This window comes from Salmo salar, unplaced genomic scaffold (genome assembly GCF_965601325.2).
Source record: "Salmo salar unplaced genomic scaffold, fSalSal1 ptg000257l, whole genome shotgun sequence".
Taxonomy (NCBI): domain Eukaryota; kingdom Metazoa; phylum Chordata; class Actinopteri; order Salmoniformes; family Salmonidae; genus Salmo; species Salmo salar.
In genome coordinates, this window is record NW_027675339.1 from 253147 (window position 1) to 260000 (window position 6854).

The 6854-nt window shown below is 38.8% G+C and overlaps 1 protein-coding gene across 1 annotated transcript in view; it reads left to right on the forward strand.

Annotated features, from left to right (window-relative positions):
- Nucleotides 1-901: 901 nt before the first annotated feature.
- Nucleotides 902-6854, forward strand: part of LOC145867280 (NLR family CARD domain-containing protein 3-like) — a 109935-nt gene continuing 103982 nt past the window's right edge. Inside the window, exon 1 of the mRNA XM_082971349.1 lies at nucleotides 902-994. The gene's annotated coding sequence lies outside the window, so the exon portion shown is untranslated. The remainder of the gene's footprint in view (nucleotides 995-6854) is intronic.

The window sequence follows — 6854 nt, forward strand, 5'->3', positions numbered from 1 at the left end:
TGGTGATTCACGGCACGGAGCCTGCAATGATGATCCATGGCGCGGAGCCTGCAGCGACGGCCCGCAGTCCGGAACCTCCTGAGACGGCCCGCTGTCCAGAGTCTTCAGCGACGGTCCGCAGTCCAGAACATCCGGTGATGATCCAAGGTCCGGTGACACAAAAGCAGAGGGATCAGCGGGCGGAGAGGGGGTTATGCCCCGAACCGGAGAGACGCCTCTGCTGGAGGATCCGCGGGATGAGAAGGTTCTGCGTACTGCATCAGAGCCGCCATAGACATTAGTCACCCTCCCTAACCCTCCCTTTTTTTCTAATTTTTTTTAGGTGCATCCGGAGTCCGCACCTTTAGGGGGGGGGGTACTATCACGTCCTGACCATAGAAAGCTGTTATTTTCTATGGTAGAGTAGGTCAGGGAGTGACAGGGGGGTTTTCTAGTTTAGTTTTTCTATGTTGTTTTCTAGTTTTGTATTTCTATGTTTGGTTTTGTTTGGGATGATCTTCAATTGGAGGCAGCTGGTCATCGTTGTCTCTAATTGGAGATCATACTTAAGTAGGCGTTTTTCCCACCTGGGTTTGTGGGAGATTGTTTTTGAGTAGTGTATGTTTCACCTCTGCATCACGGTTTGTTGTTTTTTTGTTCTTTAGTTTATGTGTATGTATTGCATAGTTTCACAGTTCAATAAAATATGTGGAACGATAATCACGCTGCACTTTGGTCCGCTCCTCTCTATGACAACCGTGACACCCGAAGCCAAATCTAGTTGACAAACCCTGTTTTATAGTATGTCATGGCCTTTTCTGGCCAACTGCTGTTATGTTTATGATATACTATGCTGTTGTGTCACTAGACTTTGACCAGATATTATTACATCCAAAGATCAACTGTACCTAGAACATAGATACAGAGCCACTTGTTATCAGGAAGCTGCTCTCTCAGCACAATGGAAAATATCTCAATGACTTGACATGTTCTGGTTGTGAATTCAGGCTACAAGGTAAGAATCTTCCCAGTGATTATTGTAAAGTGTGTAGAGAAATTAAATGTATGGTGTTATTTTAGTATAGTGACTGACAGTAAAACACTCAGATTTAAAAGTCCATTTCACCTGGGACAGTTATGTGACAGTTCAATCATACAAAATGGCGCTAACTGGGCGTAGGCAAGTCAAATTCAAAAACATATTGTTCATATATCGTATTATACGATTTGTTTATTGTGGTTATTTTACAATTTGTAAAAATTTTAATGTATCATAGTTGTAAATCATCTTTCAGAATATCAGAATATTTGTTATTTTCTAAACTACAATGAACTCCTACTTCCTGTGTAATTTGGTATGAAACTACTGAACATACTTTTCTTAACATTGTTATTATGAACTGAATTCAGTAACAGCATAATAATATCATACCTGTTAAACAAAGCAACACACTAGAATGAGAGAAATTATTAAAAGAGAAAGTTAGACATTATTATTATTAATATTATTGTTGTTAAATTGTTTTATTATTATTAGTTCCACTACATGGAGAAAGGGTGAAAAATATTAAATCACCTGACTGTTTGGATGTGTCTTTCTATGTCTGTTAGTAAATGTTTTATTTCTAAGAGATAATGAATAAAAGAGAACAATTGACCTTCAATAATTAGTTGGCATGATAATCATGCTGGATCTCTGTTTAGTTGTCACTGTGTTAACCACAACCAACATGCTGGATCTCTGTTTAGTTGTCACTGTGTTAACCACAACCAACATGCTGGATCTCTGTTTAGTTGTCACTGTGTTAACCACAACCAACATGCTGGATCTCTGTTTAGTTGTCACTGTGTTAACCACAACCAACATGCTGGATCTCTGTTTAGTTGTCACTGTGTTGACCACAACCAACATGTTGGATCTCTGTTTAGTTGTTACTGTGTTAACCACAACCAACATGCTGGATCTCTGTTTAGTTGTCACTGTGTTGACCACAACCAACATGCTGGATCTCTGTTTAGTTGTTACTGTGTTGACCACAACCAACATGCTGGATCTCTGTTTAGTTGTTACTGTGTTGACCACAACCAACATGCTGGATCTCTGTTTAGGGGTCACTGTGTTAACCACAACCAACATGCTGGATCTCTGTTTAGTTGTCACTGTGTTAACCACAACCAACATGCTGGATCTCTGTTTAGGACGTCACTGTGTTAACCACAACCAACATGCTGGATCTCTGTTTAGGTGTCACTGTGTTAACCACAACCAACATGCTGGATCTCTGTTTAGTTGTCACTGTGTTGACCACAACCAACATGCTGGATCTCTGTTTAGGGGTCAGTTCTCTAAAATGAGTCTCTCTGGGGAGAGAGAGGAGGGGGGCCCTGCCTCTAAAATGAGTCTATCTGGGGAACATGACACCAAATCTAAGAGGTGAGATGACAATTTTGTTTAAGAATTATTCATAGTTAATTTAAAAAATGATATTTCCAAAAATGTTCACATTTGTTTTTTTAATCATAAATGGTTGCTAATGGGTACCTTCAATATTACTGTTCTCAGATTTTTAATTAATAGCTTTAGATTGTGTATAATTTTTATTTTTATTGCAAAACGCTATACATCCATTGTTTAGCTGGAACACCCTAGATGCCTTCAATTGCCCATTTTAAAGCCACGCCCAATTTAGGATAATTTTTTAACAACGTGATGTTGCGTTCCAAATGGATATCTTGAAATAACATGATGTAGATAATTAAATAATCAAAAGAAAAACGTGTTAATTTTACACTCTTAGAAAAGAAGGTTCCTTATAGAACCAAAAAGGCTTCTATCACTTCCTTAATATATGGAATCACTAAAAGTTATATATATTTTTGGGTTCAGTGAAGAAGAACCTCTAGAGTTCTGATCAACGAATGGTGATTGTTTTGAGGATGTGAACCCAGCAGCCCTCCAGTGGTCAGATCAATTCCACCTGTTTATTTCAGCACTCGGCCCATGATTCGAACCAACCACCTTTCAAACACAGGTTCAAATCCCGCCACAGCTCCAACTCCTTAGCCTCTGGGTGAAAACCAGAGATAATCTTCAGAAATAAGCATGAGTTAATCTGCCAAAATGAAGACAAAATGCTATGCAGACATACATGGTATCACTTGTGATACATAAATATTATACATACATATTATACATAAATATTACACATAAATATCATACATAAATATTACACATAAATATTATACATAAATATTATACATAAATATTACACATAAATATTACACATAAATAGTATACATAAATATTTCACATAAATATTATACATAAATATTATACATAAATATTACACATACATATTATTCATAAATAATTTCCAAAAGCACAAGACATACTGTTGCATGTAGGTCTATATTATTAATGGATTGATCATATAGAAATAGAAAACAATATTTTTACTACCCCAAAGTATTTACATGTGGTGCAGGAACCACTGACTCGCTGCATTATTCTATAGTATTATCAAGACACCTGCTGTTAACTCTTAACTACTTAGGACAGCTCACGAGGTGTCCTAAATATCTGCTGACTAGGTGGGAGTAGAGACTTCATGCATAGCTTTAATTTATACCCAGAAGTGTAAAATGTCTGTATTCTCAGCACTTATACGACCAATTTTCTACTCTGAGACGCTTTGTGGATATGGGCCCAGATCTCAAAATATTGTTATAATAAATGTTTGTTTAACATAAAGAAAAATGAATATTACTAATGTAACCCACTGTAAAGACTGGGTTTAGTTGATTGTGTGGCACTGCTCATGTCCCCGTACAGAACTGTCCTCGTCCGGTGTGGCGCCAAACATATTGTCCGGTTACGTGCAGAGTTGGCTGAGGTGATCTAACGACTGAGTTTGTTACAGTGTTGAGACGCTGAAGTTTATTGTTCAATTAGCTTTTAGCTTTACGGTCAGGGACAGTATGACTGTAGCCAGATCCTTCTCACTCTCTATCCTTGTTTCATTTTGTGGTTCACCGGATTCGTCATCATCATTGAGACAAACGACAGACGAACGTCCTGCTAGCTAGCCAAGCTAGTCGGTACAGCTAGGTAAGCTAGCTAGCTAGCTACTCTACCAGCAGCATCCTAGTTATCCTAGCTAGTCGGTACAGCTAGGTAAGCTAGCGAGCTACTCTACCAGCAGCATCCTAGTTATCCTAGCTAGTCGGTTTAGCTAGGTAAGCTAGATAGCTACTCTACCAGCAGCATCCTAGTTATCCTAGCTAGTCGGTACAGCTAGGTAAACTAGCTAACTACTCTACCAGCAGCATCCTAGTTATCCTAGCTAGTCGGTACAGCTGGGTAAGCTAGCTAGCTACTCTACCAGCAGCATCCTAGATATCCTAGCTAGTCGGTACTGCTAGGTAAGCTAGCTAGCTACTCTACCAGCAGCATCCTAGTTATCCTAGCTAGTCGGTACAGCTGGGTAAGCTAGCTAGCTACTCTACCAGCAGCATCCTAGATATCCTAGCTAGTCGGTACAGCTGGGTAAGCTAGCTAGCTACTCTACCAGCAGCATCCTAGATATCCTAGCTAGTCGGTACTGCTAGGTAAGCTAGCTAGCTACTCTACCAGCAGCATCCTAGATATCCTAGCTAGCTATTTCCAATAGATGGCAGCATAAGACCACGAAGCATCAGTTATAGGCTACAAGCAGCAATATGATTGACATAAAATAGCATGCAACCACAGACTATATGTCCCATGATTTTCTAAAATGGTCAGTCATTACTTTAGTTAGCTATATATCTCGTTTTAGGGCTGTGTTGCTTTTGGGAGAGCAAAATAATAGTGACTATAGCAGGTCCTGAACCCCGGGTAAATAATCGCTAGTCAGAACCTCAACCTCAGTATACATGCATTATAAAAAGTCATCTTAATATCTGATATTGCGAGTAAACAACCTCGGAATAGAAAAGACAAGAGTGCGCCTTCCAGCCCACCAATAAATTACATAATTCAACCCTCTCGGTTAGTAAATTTACCTCAACATGCCCCTGGAGAAGGCAGAGCGACGACACCAGCTTTTTACCGGGGCTGAGTTGACTACTAGAGAGAGAAGGCAGAGTGACGACACCAGCTTTTTACCGGGGCTGAGTTGACTACTAGAGAGAGAAGGCAGAGTGAAGACACCAGCTTTTTACCGGGGCTGAGTTGACTACTAGAGAGAGAAGGCAGAGTGAAGACACCAGCTTTTTACTGGGGCTGAGTTGACTACTAGAGAGAGAAGACAGAGTGGCTCGATGGTGGTTGATGAATTTGACAATGAATGTACCAGGAAAATACGTTTTTCTCAACCAGAGGTGTCTGAATTAATGTTCAGGCTTATTGATAATCGTTATAGTAATGAAGTATAATTTCAAACATGAGCATAAAAACAGGTAATAATAAACATGAATCATCATTATATTACTTCACAGTAATCTGTTAAATGCTTTTTCAGTCCTTCCTCTTGCGTTAGCAGTGTGGAAAGGGACAGAAAGAAGCGTGGGGAGTGGTGGTGTATCCAGGGAGAAAACTAAACTAATATTCTGAAATATCATTTGTGGTCTTATGCTGCCATCTATTGGAATTATGTAGCAACTGCAGTAGTACTGAATAATGTGTAATTCTTTACTAAAGTAGTAATTACTCAGAATCGCAAAATATAACATTTTCTAGTTCCTTTTACCACTTATAATAAAATAAAATGTTTATAGCATAACAAAATTAAACTGACATAAAACAAAAACACCATACATTTAGTTAATTATATATATAACAACTATTTATTTAGATGGGTGACATTATCTGCCAAAGTAACAGCCCTGTAGACAAAGAAGAGCTCTCCAGTAGGTACCAAAACATTCAAAGGACATTTTCTCAAAAGTGATGTTACAAGTTGATCAACTTTGAAAGCAGAATTACTTTCCCATTGTTCCTCAACTGCAGTGTCTGATATACCATTTTCTAGCTCTGAGTCTCTACTTTTATCCAACATAAAAACACAATTAATATTTGTCTCTCTGAAATGAAATCATTAACCTGTTGGGGCTAGGGGGCAGCATTTGCACGTCTGGATAAAAAAAATGTACCCGATTTAATCTGGTTACTAATCCTACCCAGTAACTAGAATATGCATATACTTATTATATATGGATAGAAAACACTCTAAAGTTTCTAAAACTGTTTGAATGGTGTCTGTGAGTATAACAGAACTCATTTGGCAGGCAAAACCCTGAGACATTTTCTGACAGGAAGTGGATACCTGATGTGTTGTATTGACTTTAAACCTATCCCATTGAAAAACACAGGGGTTTAGGAATATTTTGGCACTTCCTATTGCTTCCACTAGATGTCACCAGCCTTTACAAAGTGTTTTGAGTCTTCTGGAGGGAGATCTGACCGAACAAGAGCCATGGAACGGTGATGGCCGATTAGACTCTGACGCGCGAGTTCATGTTGGGTACCCTCGTTCCAATACGTTATAAAAGAGTATGCATTCGTCCACCTTGAATATTATTCATGTTCTGGTTAAAAAAGGCCCTAATGATTTATGCTATACAACGTTTGACATGTTTGAACGAACGGAAATATATTTTTTCCCCTCGTTCATGACGAGAAGTCCGGCTGGCTTACATCATGTGCTAACGAGACGGAGATTTTTGGACATAAATGATGAGCTTTTTTGAACAAAACTACATTCGTTATGGACCTGTGATACCTGGAAGTGACATCTGATGAAGAGAATCAAAGGTAATGGATTATTTACATAGTATTTTCGATTTTAGATCTCCCCAACATGACGTCTAGTCTGTATCGCAACGCGTATTTTTCT